Below are 13,665 nucleotides of genomic sequence, written 5' to 3'. Positions count from 1 at the left end.
ATTTGGGACAAACCTTTATATATAGCCCCCAACACATTTGACGGATGTGATATGGTATCGAAAATTTAGATCTACAAAGTGGTGCAGGGCCCCGCCCGACTTTAGACTTTCCTTATTTGTTTTTTTTACATATATTCCAGATATGTTCGGAAGATTCCGAAAAGGTGTTCAACATTACATACTAATACTATATTAAATTTTTATGAAACTGTAAAATGTGTCTTATTATACCCACCACCATAGAATGGTGACGGGGGTATAATAAGTTTGTCATTCCGTTTGTAACACATCGAAATATCGATTTCCGACTATATAAAGTATATATATTCTTGATCAGGGGGAAATTCTAAGACGATATAACGATGCCCGTCTGTCTCTCTGTCTGGCTGTCTGTTGTAATCACGCTACAGTCTTCAATAATGAAGCAATCGTGCTGAAAATTTGCACAAACTCGTCTTTTGTCTGCAGGCAGGTCAAGTTCGAAGATGAGCTATATCGGTCCAGGTTTTGATATAGTCCCCATATAAACCAACCTCTCGATTTGGGGTCTTGGGCTTATAGAAATCGTAGTTTTTATCCAATTTGCCTGAAATTTTAAATCTAGAGGTATTTTATGACCATAAAGAGATGTGCCAAAAATAGTGAGTATCGGTCCATGTTTTGGTATAGGCTCCATACAGACCGATCTCCCGATTTTACTTCTTGGGCTTATAGAAACCGCAGTTTTTATTAAATTTACCTGAAATTGGAAATCTATAGGTATTGTAGGACCACAAATGCGTGTGCCCAAAATTGTGAGTATCGGCCCATATTTTGGAATAGCCCCCATATAGACCGATCTCCCGATTTTAATTCTTGGGCTTATAGAAACCGCAGTTTTTATCCAATTTACCTGAAATTGTAAATATTCTGGTATTTTAGGCTCACAAAAACGTGTATCGGATTAAGTTTTATTGGTCCATTTGGTAATGCCTCCATATAGACCGACTTCACTTCTTGAGGGTATAGAAGGCGCACTGATCATGAAAATTGCTTGAAACTCAATGTAAAATTTCCAGATTTTACTTCTCAGGTGAAAATCTACAGATTTAAGATTTCAAATCAAGACGTTATTTTATAATTTTCTTTCACACTTACAAGAGATGTTAATGATTCCTCTAAAACCCAAACAAAAAATTGTTCTTATAAATCCAGAATCTGATATAGTCCTCATAGGTGAAATCTTTAAATTTATCTTCAGGAAGTGTCCTCAAGTCATCAAGCCCTCCTGAAATTTAAAAGGAAACCCTAATATTTGGTTCATGGTGGTGGGTATTTAAGATTCGGCCCGGCCGAACTTACTGCTGTATATACTTGTTAAAGACTTAAAGTCAGAAAAGAACAGTGCTTGATATAAACGAAATGGGCTGTGTTGTTGGTTCAAAATAATGTTTTTTATTGAAAAAAAAATAAACATTTTGTAACAAATGAATTTTTTGATGATAAAAGTTTAACATTTTCGAAGAAATTCAAAAAAACTCTAACAAAGAAAACACGTTTTCGGTACACGTTTTCCAAACGTTTTCTTTCTTTGCGTATAAGAGAAAAGTAAACATTTTCATTTCATTCCAAAAGTAAAAAGTAAACATTTTCATTTCATTCCAAAAAATTTATTAGTATTTTGAAAATGTATTAGACATAATTGCTTGTACAATTTCGAAAAGGTATGTTTAGTACTTTATTAAAAAATCGAAACGAAAGGATTTGCCATTTTTGTGATGTAAAGCCATTGGTTCTTCAGAGCTTTTGATTAAAACGAAATCAACTGTGGTTTTAGAATAAAAATGTTTTTATTAATGGCAAAATTAAAAATTTTTTAATAAAGATTTTTTTTGTGATGAAAGTTTGAACTTTTCGGAGAGATTCAAGAAAGTGTAACAAAATTCCTTACAGCGAAAAGCAAATGGTAAATGATGGTTGTTGGTCTAAAATCTCGTTTTGGGAGGAAATAATTAGTTTTGTTGCGTGTGTTTGCAACTTGTGGGGTACTCAATTAGATTTGCAAATTATTTTCTTTTACTTCGCAATGTGTTGAATTATACATAAATCCTAATCCATTCGTTTCAACCCCTGCGACAAATCATGCTAATTCATTTATTTATGGATTGAAATACAATTAATTCACCTTGAACAATGTGGGTTAATAAACGTCACTTTGTAAATTAATTGAGCAATTAAACTAAAACTAATTCACATTTAGTTATACTAAAGACATTTAAATGCCATACTAAATTTTCATTGTATGATTTGCTTAAATAGGCGCCATTAAATATGCAAAAAAAAAAACAAGTGTTTTTTTTGTAATTAGATGCCACTAAAACTACAGAGGTAGTTTAATGCATTATTGTCCAAAGAATGGCATATAATATCGAGGAGTGTTCGATTACATTGTGGGATTTATCAAGCAACAAAAAACTTTAAAATTTTGTAAATTAAGCTGTCCCTATGAAAAATGAAATTGAATTGAATGTAGTAAAAGTACAAAACAACTGGATTAAAATATATTGAGCCCATCTTCTAATTTCGCTTGTATACAGAGATTTGTGAGATTTGCCATATGTTTATCCGATATTATTTGAAACATCTAAATTAGAATAAATACATGACCTTGCATTAAACTTTGATATACCTGCACTTAAATGTGATGTGAAAAGGAATTTCCCTAGTAACTCTGAATGAACATTTGTCACGTTTATACCCTATTTCAAACGTGCGAGAAAAAACAAACAATTCAAGTTCCATCCATAGTTAATATGAAAATTGTTTTAGTTAGTAAACAATAGAGATTCTTATGGATTTTTAACCTTTCAACGAGTTTTGTTGGTTTTTTTCATAGAATGTTTGTATAACAATTCTGAAAATCTCTGCACTCCTGTTCATACATACAATGACAATGTTTTTTGCTCGAGATACAATAGCAGTGTATTATGATAGCTACTACAAGAAATATAAATTAATTTAACATTTAAGAATATTGCTAATAAAAATAAGATTTTACTTCCTCACTGTTGCTGCTTGTGGTGAGAATACACAAATTTTAATTTTCATTAATAATTTTTTGCAAAGAAAAACGAAATTTTAGAAAAACAAATATCGTTTACCATCTGCTTTTCGCTGTAAAGAAGTTAGTTCGGAAGGAACATAACGGTTGGCTGATAAGTCCCCGGTCTGACACATAGATGTCGTCGTTAGTATTAAATGCATATTATTTTTATATAGTACCAACCTTCAAATGATTCGTGTCAAAATTTGACATCTGTAAGTCAATTAGTTTGTGACATAGAGCGTCTTTTGTGAAGCAACTTTTGTTATTGGGAAAAAAGGAATTCGTGTTTTGATGAAATACTGTTTTCCGAAGGGAAACAAGTGTATACGGCCGTAAGTTCGGCCAGGCCGAATCTTATGTACCCTCCACCATGAATTGCGTAGAAACTTCTACGAAAGACTGTCATTCACAATCGAATTACTTGGGTTGTGGTATCTTAAAACTTTTTAACATCGTTTTCTAAATTGTGAGTTAGTCTATACGTGGTATATTTTAGACAAAAAAGGTATGTGTAGGTAAGTCTACAAATAATTACGAATCGATATGGACTTTTTGCACGGTACGTAGAGAGCCATAATTGAAATATGGGGGTCGCTTATATGGGGGCTATATACAATTATGAACTTGATATGGACCAATGTTTGTGTGATTGGGGATTTCAACTCACTCGTATGATATTTGCTCCTCCAAGAGACTCCAAAACTAAATCTCCGGATCGGTTTATATGGAGGCTATATATGATTAGTGACTGATATGGACCTCTTTTGGCATGTTTGTTAAATATCATATACTACCACCTCGTACCAAATTTCAACCAGATCGGATGAATATTGTTTCTCCAAAAGGCGCCGGAGGTCAAATCTGGGGATCGGTTTATATGGGACCTATATATAATTATGGACCGATATCGAGCAATCTTTGCATGGGATTTTGAGGCCATATATTAACACCACGTACCAAATTTCAACTGAATCAGATGCATTTTGGTCTTCCCAGAGGCTCCGGAGGTCAAATCTGGTGATCGGTTTATATGGGGGCTACATATAATTATGGACCGATGTGTACCAAGTTTTGCAGGGTTGTTAGAGACCATATACTAACACCAAGTACCAAATTTCAGCCGGATCGGATGAAATTTGTTTCTCGTAGAGGCTCTGAAAGCCAAATCGGAGGATCGGTTTATATGGGGGCTATATATAATTATGCACCGATGTGGACCAATTTTTGTATGGTTGTTAGAGACCATATACCAACATCAAGTACCAAATTTCAGCCGGATCGGATGAAATTTGCTTCTCTTAGAGGCTCCGCAAGCCAAATCGGGGGATCGGTTTATATGGGGGCTATATATAATTATGAACTGATGCCACCCAATTTTGGCATGGTTGTTAGAGACCGTATACTAACACCATGTACTAAATTTCAGCCGGATCGGATGAAATTTGCTTCTCTTAGAGGCCTCGCAAGCCAAATTTGGGTCCGTTTATATGGGGGCTATACGTAAAAGTGGACCGATATGGCCTATTTGCAATACCATCCGACCTACATCAATAACAACCACTTGTGCCAAGTTTCAAGTCGATAGCTTGTTTCGTTCGGAAGTTAGCGTGATTTCAACAGACGGACATGCTCAGATCGACTCAGAATTTCACCACGACCCAGAATATATATATATATATATATATATATATATATATATATATATATATATATATATATATATATATATATATATATATATATATATATATATATATATATATATATATATATATATATATATATATATATATATATATATATATATATATATATATATATATATATATATATATATATATATATATATATATATATATATATATATATATATATATATATAACTTGGCTTGATAATGAGTTTCCCGACTCTGTCCCAGGGAAATCAACAATAATTGATTCGTATGCAAAATGCAAGCGTGGTGAAATGAGCACGGAGGACGGTGAACGCAGTGCACGCCCGAAGAAGGTGGTTACCGACGAAAACATCAAAAAAAATCCACAAAATGATTTTGAATGATCGTAAAATGAAGTTGATCGAGATAGCAGAGGCCTTAAAGATATCAAAGGAACATGTTGGTCATATCATTCATCAATATTTGGATATGCGGAAACTCTGTGCAAAATGGGTGCCGCGCGAGCTCACATTTGACCAAAAACAACAACGTGTTGATGATTCTGAGCGGTGTTTGCAGCTGTTAACTCGTAATACACCCGAGTTTTTCCGTCGGTATGTGACATGTGGATGAAACATGGCTCCATCACTACACTCCTGAGTCCAATCGACAGTCGGCTGAGTGGACAGCGACCGGTGAACCGTCTACGAAGCGTGGAAAGACTCAAAAGTCCGCTGGCAAAGTAATGGCCTCTGTTTTTTGGAATGAGCATGGAATAATTTTTATCGATTATCTTGAGAATGGAAAAACCATCAACAGTGACTATTATATGAAGTTATTGGAGCGTTTGAAGGTCGAAATCGCGGCAAAACGGCCCCATATGAAGAAGAAAAAAGTGTTGTTCCACCAAGACAACGCACCGTGCCACAAGTCATTGAGAACGATGGCAAAAATTCATGAATTGGGCTTCGAATTGCTTTCCCACCCACCGTATTCTCCAGATCTGGCGCCCAGCGACTTTTTCTTGTTCGCAGACCTCAAAAGGATGCTTGCAGGGAAAAAAGTTGCCTGCACTGAGGCCTATTTTGAGGCAAAACCGAAAGAGTACTACCAAATGGTATCAAAAAATTGGAATTGGATAATCGTTGTATCGCTCTTGAAGGGAACTATGTTGAATAATAAAAACGAATTTTGACAAAAAAATGTGTTTTTCTTTGTTAGACCGGGGACTTATCAGCCAACCTGTTATAGACTTTTTGTGATAAATGTTGAATCTTTTACAGAATGTGAAAACTATTTAACAAATATTTGATATTATTATTATTATTTTTTTTTGAAATTTTCTGGCTACTTTACTACTCAGCAATTTTTTCCCCTAATACCATCAATGTAGAAATTATTTATTGGGAGCCAATTTACCAATTTTTCACACTTTGTATCGGTTATTTCAGTGGTTAAATATTCCTCTTTGATGTCATTATATGGATTTGGTCTTATGAAATTATTAACTAGTCGCCAAACTGATTTATAGCTATCTACGAGGGCGGTTCGAAAACTTCTTAGCCTATCAATGAAAGAGAATAGTTAGTTTCTCAAAAATATTTTTATTTATTTCTCCTGAAACTTCAATACACTTAGTCCAACGTATTTCTAGCAATTCTATCCCTTGATTAAAATAGTTTTCCTCAAGGTCATCAAATAATGGTTTACAACTGTAATTGTATCTTCATTTGAGGTAAAACGCTTGCCTTCAAGGATTTTTTATACCCTTCACCACTACTGTGGTACAGGGTATAAGTTTGTGCATTTGTATGTAACACCAAGAAGGAGTAATCATAGACCAACCTTTTAGTATACGGATCGGCTTAGAATTAAATTCTGAGTCGATTTAGCGATGTCCGTCTGTCTGTCTGTTGATGTATTTTTGTGTGCAAAGTACAGCTCGCAGTTTTAGTCCGATTGTCCTAAAATTTGGTATAGGGTCCTGTTTCGGCTCAAAGACGATCCTTATTGATTTTGGAAAAAATCGGTTCAGATTTAGATATAGCTGCCATATATATTTTTCACCGATCTGGTCATAATTGGCGTGTATATCAACCGATCTTCCTCAAATTCCGTACATCCGAAAATTTTAAAAACTTGCAAAATATCAGCCAAATCGGTTCAGATTTAGATATAGCTCCCATATTTAGCTTTCGCCCGATTTACACTCATTTGCCCACAGAGGCCAATTTTTTGCTCCGATTTAGTTGAAATTTTGCATAGGGAGTAGAATTAGCATTGTAACTATGCGTGCCAAATTTGGTTGAAATCGGTTCAGATTTGGATATATCTCCAATATATAGCTTTCGCCCGATTTACACTCATATGACCACAGAGGCCAATTTTTAACTCCGATTTAGTTGAAATTTTGCACAGGGAGTAGAATTAGCATTGTAGCTATGCGTGCCAAATTTGGTTGACATGGGTTCAGATTTAGATATAGCTCCCATATATATGTTTTTCTGATTTCGACAAAAATGGTCAAAATACCAACATTTTCCTTGTTAAATCGCCACTGCTTAGTCGAGAAGTTGTAAAAATGACTCAAATTTTCCTAAACTTCTAACACATATATATCGAGCGATAAATCATAAATAAACTTTTGCGAAGTTTCCTTAAAATTGCTTCATATGTAAATGTTTCCCATATTTATACCCTTCACCACTACTGTGGTACAGGGTATAATAAGTTTGTGCATTTGTATGTAACGCCAAGAAATAATTGTCATAGACCCATCTTTTAATATTCCGATCGGCTTAGAATTAAATTCTGAGTCGATTTAGCGATGTCCGTCTGTCTGTCCGTCCGTCTGTCGGTTCAGATTTAGATATATATGTAATTTTGTGCACAAAGTACAGGTCGCAGTTTAAGTCCGATCGTCCTCAAATTTGACATAACCTGTTTCTTCGGGTAGAAGACAATCGCTACTGACAAAATCGGTTCAGATTTAGATATAGCTGCCATATATAGTTATCACCGATTTGATCATAATTCACTTATTTATGAGCCGACGTTCTTCAAATTTTGTACATCTGAATATTTTGTCAGTCCCGTCAAAACTGCCAAATATCAGCTAAATCGGTTCAGATTTATATATAGCTCCCATATATATCTTTCGTCCGATTTGGACTTATATGGCCCCAAAAGCGAGAGTTTTGCCCTGATTTGCTTCAAATTTTGCACAACGAGTACGTTTAATAGTATCGTTAATTGTGTCAAATTTAGTTGAAATCGGTTCAGATTTAGATATAGCTCCCCTATATATCTTTCATCCTATTTTGACTTATATGGCTTCAAAAGCCAGAGTTTTGCCCTGATTAGATTAAAATTTTGTACAAGGAGTACGTTTAATAATATTGTTAATTGTGCCAAATTTAGTTGAAATCGGTTCAGATTTGGATATAGCTCCCATATATATCTTTCGACCGATTTGGACTTATATAGCCCCAAAAGCCAGAGTTTTGCCCTGATTTGCTTCAAATTTTGCACAACAAGTACGTTTAATAGTATCGTTAAGTGTGCTTAATTTGGTTAAAATCGGTTCCGATTTAAATATAGCTCCCCTATATATCTTTCATCCTATTTTGACTTATATGGCTTCAAAAGCCAGAGTTTTTCCCTGATTTGATTAAAATTTTGTACAAGGAGTACGTTTAATAGTATTGTTAATTGTGCCAAATTTAGTTGAAATCGGTTCAGATTTAGATATAGCTCCCATATATATCTTTCGACCGATTTGGACTTATATAGCCCCAAAAGCCAGAGTTTTGCCCTGATTTGCTTCAAATTTTGCACAACAAGTACGTTTAATAGTATCGTTAAGTGTGCTTAATTTGGTTAAAATCGGTTCCGATTTAAATATAGCTCCCATATATATCTTTCGTCCGATTTGGATTTATATGGCCTCAAAAGCCAGAGTTTTGCCCTGAGTTGCTTAAAATTTTGCACAAGGAGTACGTTTTATAGTATTATTAATTGTGCAAAATTTAGTTGAAGTCGGTTCAGATTTAGATATAGCTCCCATATATATCATTCGCCCGATTTGGACTAATATGCAAAAGTGCTACTCTGATTTACGTGAAATTTTGCAGAGGAAGTAGAATTGAACTTGAAACTTTGCACAGGCAGTAGAATTAAGGTTCTGCATATGCGTGTTTATTTTGGTTGAAATCGGTTCAGATTTTGATATAGCTCCCATATATATCTTTCGCCCAATTTTCCGTCATATGACCACAGAGGTCAAAGTTGTTATCCGATTTACGTGAAATTTTGCACAGGGAGTAGATTCAACATAGTAACTATGCATGTGAAATTTGATTGCAATCGGTTCAGATTTCGATATAGATTCCATATATATGCTTTTCCTATCGACCGATAAATCATAAATACACTTTTGCGAAGTTGCCTCATATTTATTGGTTCATATTTAAATGTTTCCTATATTTTTTTACTAACATTGTGTTCCACCTCAGCGCATTAGCCGACTTAAATGTAAAATCTATAAGTATTGCAGAACTCTGTACAGATCTGCTCAGATATACAGAATATATGTGTATGGATTCATATAGCATCCAACACATTGGACGGATTTGATATGGTATCGAAAATATGGACTTACAAAGTGGTGAAGGGTATAAAATAGTTGGCCCCGCCCGACTTTAGACTTTCCTTACTTGTTTTTTACTAAAATTGTGTTCCACCCTAGTGCATTAGCCAACTTAAATTTTGAGTCTATAGATTTTGTAAAAGTCTATCAAATTCTGTCCAAATCGAGTGATATTTAAATGTATGTATTTGGGACAAACCTTTATATATAGCCCCCAATACATTTGACGGATGTGATATGCTATCGAAAATTTAGATGTACAAAGTGGTGCAGGGTATAATATAGTCGACCCCGCCCGACTTTAGACTTTCCTTACTTGTTTTTAAATTAATTTTTTAAATTGAACAATGGTAAATTTTAAATTGATTAATGGTAAATTTTGTGCACTAAATGAAAAATTACATTTTGTCACTTATTCCAAGTTATTTGCAACTCTTAATTTCTTTTTATTATTTGTATTTTAATGTATCGAACCAAACGCGTAAACGACATATAGGGACCTAGCGCCGTCAATGGTTTGATGTTTTCAGCAACCAATTTCTCATCTTCTTTCCTTTTATTGTCTTTGATATCTATATATGAAACGGTTTGTTGTTTTTGCTTTCATTTTATGAGTGCTCTGCAAAACAAAAACAAAACATCAATACAAGGAACCGTTACATGTGCACAAGGAAAACAGTGCTGCCGCTAGTGAAAAATTGAGTGAAGTAGATTTTGGAAAAAAGTGGAGTAGATTGAATAAAATTGAAGTAGCATACATTTTTGAAAACAAAACAATAGAATTCATTTTATTATACCCTCCACCATAGTATAGGGGTATATTAACTTTGTCATTCCGTTTGTAACACATGGAAATATTGCTCTAAGATCCCATAAAGTATATACAGTATGTCAAGAAAGTCTTTTGACATTGCCAAATATTTCAAATTCTAGAAATAATTGAAATATTAAATATTTTATTAAATTTTTAATTCTGTGTATACTTTGCAAAATACATAATAAAATATTTTTTTAAAATTTCATTATATTTAATTTTGGAACAAAACATAATTTTTATCCCATTGTCAAAACACTTTCTTGACAAACTGTACATTCTGGGTCGTGGTGAAATTCTGAGTCGATCTGAGCATGTCGGTTGAAATCACGCTAACTTCCGATCGAAAGAAGCTATCGACTTGAAACTTGGCACAAGTAGTTGTTATTGATGTAGGTCGGGTATTCCAAATGGGCCATATCGGTCCACTTTTACGTATAGCCCCCATATAAACGGACCCCCAAATTTGGCTTACGGGGACTCTAAGAGAAGCAAATTTCATCCGATCCAGCTGAAATTTGGTACTTGGTTTCAGTATGTGATCTATAACAAACATGCAAAAATTGGTCCACATCGGTCCATAATTATATATAGCCCCCATATAAACTGAGAACCAAATTTCATCCGATCCGGCTGAAATTTGGTACATGGTGTAAGTATATGGTCTCTAACAACTATGCAAAAATTGGTCCACATCGGTTAACAATTCAATGATTAAAACCGCTATGTTCATCGTAATTAAAGGAATAGGAAAAACAACTATGCAAAAATTGGTCCACATCGGTTAACAATTCAATGATTAAAACCGCTATGTTCATCGTAATTAAAGGAATAGGAAAAACAATTAGGTAATATGGGTAAAATTTTTAAAATTTGAAGCAGAACAAAAAGTGAAGCAGATTTTTGGAAGTAGGAGTGACGAAGTAAATTTTGTGAAAATGAAGCAAAATACTTCGATTGAAGTAGTAGCGGCAGCACTGAAGGAAAACCAAAAAACCTCCTGTTTGATGATTTAATTTCAGTTGCTTACTGAAGTTTTAAGCTTATATGTTTTGATTGATATAAGTGTGTATTATTTAACGCTGTATATCACCTTTGCTGGTATCATTAAAACAAAAATATCAACATTTAGTTTTTCTTATTTTTATTTCATTGACTGAATTAAAATTTATTTTGTTGATTTCATTCGTTTTTTAAATGACAATGTTTGAGGAATAGTAGTTTGAGGAATAGAAGATATATTATTTTCCCTTTAAAAGGAATGATAGTTTCGGAATAGTGGTTTGTATATATTTACTAGTGGGTACTACAATTAAACCATGCAGATCAGCCTTGGTCACAGTTTATATGATCTGGTTTTATAACTCTTTGGTTTCCAGTTTCATTTGATAAATTTGAACAACCAGTTTATGAACTGGTCCAAAGCTATCTATATGGGGGTAAATTTACCTTTCTTATGACAATCCTATGTTAAGATCATCAGTTGTTTTACTAATAAAAGAGACAGTTCTATCCCTTTATGATTAATGAAACAACCAGTTTGGGACCGGATCGCCCAACTGAAAAGTATAAATATGTATATTTTTTATATCACACAAAAATCTAAGCTCTTGAACTTTACTCTTAAAACTTAACTAAACTGAAAATCATCAAAAAGTTGTTTTTTGTTTTTTTTTTTTTTTTGAGCACATGTAACGGTTCCTTGTTTTGATGTTTTTTTTTTTGCATAACACTCATCAACTCATCAAATGAAAACAAAAACAACTAGAAAATGCTTCCTATATAGATATGTAACATTTTTTGTAGAAAAACAAATATGAACTCTCCCCGCAACAGATAAAAAATGATCACATAAGTGTGAATTGACATCAAGATGGAGATCTTTGAATCAGTTTGGCGAAGTTGATGCAGTAAGTACACCCAGAAAAAAGTGACCCCTTCTTTAAGTTAAAATGAACTCATTGTGAAGAAAGTTGAACTTCGTATAGCGCCAAAGACATTTTTATTTGTTTGAACGATGTGATTTTCGTAGAAATTAGGAATAATGCATTCCATATATTAGTTAACATTTTCCTATATTTATATACCACTATACTACAGAATGAAAAAATTTAACTAATTTGAATTCATATATGGAATGATTTTATTGAAATTTTTTCATTCATTTCGACAAATCTTACACATTTGTGGTAAAACTTTTACTTCATAATTAGAACTGCTTACCTTCGTTTTTAAATACAATTTTATTTTTTTCTATAAGCAATTTTATCTTCAATAAAAGACATGTTTTATTAATATATTGAATATATTTATTAAGAATCAACAGCATCGAATCTCTTTGAAATATTAATTTATTATTCCACTATTTCCAATTTCCGTGTGATATTATCAACTGTAAAACGCACTTTTCCTTCTTCTTGTACTTTTCACTTTTAATAAGTTGCTGCCTATCGATTTTGTCCTCCTTTTACAATTTCAATACCTACAAATATAAAAAATCATAAAACATTTTTGTTGCAAAAGGTTAGCGTCACTGAATATTACCTGATAATTGAAGATTCCAAAATGAAGACAAATGAAAGGATTGTTATTCTGCTGGTGTTTTCTTTCTTTATACACTATCACGAACATTGATAGATTTATTTAAAAAAACGAAAAATTTTCTCACTAATTTAAAATAACAAATATTTTATATATTTTATTTGTTATTTATTATATTATTTTACCATATTATTTTTTAACAATCTCTCCGTATACCAAAACAACGCGATTCCAACTAAAAAAACAACCGACGCGCAAATATATCGATTACACCCACGCGCAAACACATCGATTACGATGACAGGTATCGATTACAGGTAGACAATAGAAATGTAGGAAAATTTCCTATATTCTAACAAGTGTGTTTCCTTAAGTTTTGAAAGGATTGCATACTTCTTAGTACGAATGAACTAAAATATTTTTCTATGCCAAGTGTTGTTCGTATGTATGAAAAACTTTCTATTATAAAGGAAGTCGCAATTATCATTTTATAAGAAATTTTACTAATTTTGAGGAAACTTGGTTTTAGTTCGGTTTTTGTTTATTTTTACGAATGCTTTGTTATCGGTGAATACAATTTTCTTTTTCAGTAGTAAATTCTTATACCCAGCGAAGAAAATAGTATGAGTAAAATTCCATGCCTTATTCTAGTTAACGAACTAATCCTAACTGCTTACAGTTTAGGATTTTTTTACTGAAACGAGTAAATTTTATTATTTTTCACAAAAATTTACTTTAATGGAAATAAAATGGATAAACTATATTGATGAAAATTTTTTCCTTTAGTTTCGAAGGCACTTTTTTCTGGGTGTAACGGATGTCAGAAAGTCAGAAAAAAACTCAAATTAAAAACATGGTCTATATATAGAACTTTATTTAAAGAAAACAAATCTAACCTAAAGACTATAGAAACTTGCATTAG

General features: G+C 33.0%; 1 long non-coding RNA gene across 1 annotated transcript; it reads right to left on the bottom strand.

Moving 5' to 3' along the window:
• Nucleotides 1-12,488: 12,488 nt before the first annotated feature.
• On the bottom strand, nt 12,489-12,965 carry LOC142232793 (uncharacterized). The gene is made up of 2 exons (XR_012721214.1): nt 12,747-12,965; nt 12,489-12,684 (listed from the first exon to the last, which is right to left on the bottom strand). It is a non-coding gene; the product is annotated as an uncharacterized LOC142232793 (long non-coding RNA).
• Nucleotides 12,966-13,665: the final 700 nt, after the last annotated feature.

This window comes from Haematobia irritans, chromosome 4 (assembly GCF_050003625.1).
Source record: "Haematobia irritans isolate KBUSLIRL chromosome 4, ASM5000362v1, whole genome shotgun sequence".
Lineage (NCBI taxonomy): Eukaryota > Metazoa > Arthropoda > Insecta > Diptera > Muscidae > Haematobia > Haematobia irritans.
Note: the sequence above shows the minus strand (reverse complement) of the source record. Positions and strands in the feature narration are given on the sequence as shown.